At 64.5% G+C, this 1,946-nt stretch overlaps 1 non-coding gene across 1 annotated transcript; it reads left to right on the top strand.

The window, feature by feature from the left end:
- Nucleotides 1-1,563: 1,563 nt before the first annotated feature.
- Nucleotides 1,564-1,682, top strand: LOC142873169 (5S ribosomal RNA). Its single transcript, XR_012921216.1, has one exon. It is a non-coding gene; the product is annotated as a 5S ribosomal RNA (ribosomal RNA).
- The last annotated feature ends 264 nt before the right edge of the window (nucleotides 1,683-1,946 follow it).

Raw genomic sequence — 1,946 nt, 5'->3', positions numbered from 1 at the left:
CCCTGGGTCGAGCAGAGCCCCAGCGGGCCATGCCCACAACCTCTCTCAGCACGGGTCCCCCAGAAGGCTCCTTTGGGACCAGGATTCTCTTGCGGGTGACTCTTTAAGGTCTGGCCCCTGGATGGAGGGGCACCAGGAGTAGAGGAGCAGGAAGGGGAAGGGGGTGGCCATGCGAGGGGACACTTTCAGGCCAAGTCCCAGCTTCAGCCTGATCCTCCTTTGAACCCCGGGGTGTACGTCACACCTCCTGGTTGTCCCGCTCTGAGACAAGGGCTCTGAGACAAGGAGCCGGGCTTCGCATTCCCCCAGCAGCCAGTCGTGGGCTGAGGACACCTGGGGCGTTGGGAACTCCCTGGCTTCTCCTTGGCTTAACATCTGGAGCTGCTTGTGAATCGTGCCGCCACACACACCCGAGTGCAGGTGTCTTCTGCACAGACTGCGGGCCTCGCTCTTCTGAATGCCGCTAGCTCGCCACCCACCCACGGGTGAACCTGGTCAGGGTACTTTCTCTCGGGGGCAGACTCTGATCCTGGCGGGCTACCGGTGTTTCTGTTTGCTCGTTTCTTTCTTCCATTTCGGGAAAGGCTTCCTTACTGGGTGTGGAAATCTCCTATGCCTTTCCTCGCCTATTCTGTCAGCTTTAAAATTCTCTTTCAGTTGCCACCCTCACAGATGGATTAGGAAACTCTTTCCGGTGCACTCATTAGTGAAATGACCTCAATGAAGCTGGAATCCAATATCTAATCGCCGATTTTTAGCGAGTCCACACGCCAGGGTGGTCGGGGTCCAATGCAGCCCCGGCCAGGCCCAGGCCCCTTGGACTGGGCCACAGGAGGACACAGAGGAGGGTCCCGGCCCCCACGGTCGCGTTGCCGGCAGTTCTCCAAGGGCTTGGGCGTTTTCCAGAGGTAGGAGATGGAGGGGACTGATTTCTTCAGCGCCCCACAAACCACGCCACCCCACCCATGGGACACATCCCTAGAGAGAGAGAGAGACGCCCCATACACTCGCTCCCCTCCCCCATGCGCTGTGCCCCAGCCCGGGCCCGGGGGAATAGGCGGCAGCCCACCCACAGGGTGGGGGGCGCAGCTGAAAGGGGTTGTCGGGGATGGCGGACCCTGCCTGGGGTCAAAGGGCGGGCGACCCGCGCGTGCGCAATCGGCGGCGGCGGCGGCGGCGGCGGCGGCGGCGGCGGCGGCGGCGGCCACGAGCGGGGGGTGGGCCAGGCGAGGAGAGGAAGGGGGCTGGAAGGTCTCCACCTTGGCGAGTCCAGCCGTGGAGGCGCATCTTGTGTGAGTGTGAGTGAGTGAGTGTGAGTGTGTGTGTGTGTGTGTGTGTGTGTGTGTAGAGAGAGACAGCCCCCCACCCCGGCCCGCCGCTCCCTGCCCGCCCCGCCCCGCCTGTCACCCCCGTCCCTCGGAGCCCGCCGGACCCGGCCGGTGAACTCAACAGGCCCGGCCCGGTGCGGGACAGCGCCAGCGCGGGGCCTGGGGCGGGGGGAGGAGGCGGCGGGGAAGCGCAGAGAGGCTCGGCTTCTTGAGCGGGGCAGGGGCGCCCTCTGCCGTCTAGGGCCACACCACCCTGAACGCGCCCGATCTCGTCTGGTCTCGGAAGCTAAGCAGGGTCGGGCCTGGTTAGTACTTGGATGGGAGACCGCCTGGGAATACCGGGTGCCGTAGGCTTCTTCTTTTTTTTTTTTTTGTTTTGCCTCTTGTTCTGTCCCCTTTCTGGGAGCGAGTCGGCGGCCCGGGGTGGGGGTCATCCCCACCCTCAGCGCCCGCCGCGGTGCCTGGCGCCCCAGCCCGCACCGTGGGGCCTCCTCTTGTCCCAAGCCGCGACACCGCCGTCACGCGGCAGCATGCGTGGCTTCTGGACTGTCAGGTCTCAGACCAAAGGTCTGCTCTGTGGGAACCGACACGCTGGAGGAAACCTTGAGAGTCTGAGAG

This window comes from Microcebus murinus, chromosome 9 (genome assembly GCF_040939455.1).
Source record: "Microcebus murinus isolate Inina chromosome 9, M.murinus_Inina_mat1.0, whole genome shotgun sequence".
Taxonomy (NCBI): domain Eukaryota; kingdom Metazoa; phylum Chordata; class Mammalia; order Primates; family Cheirogaleidae; genus Microcebus; species Microcebus murinus.
This window is presented reverse-complemented; position numbering and strand designations above follow the sequence as displayed.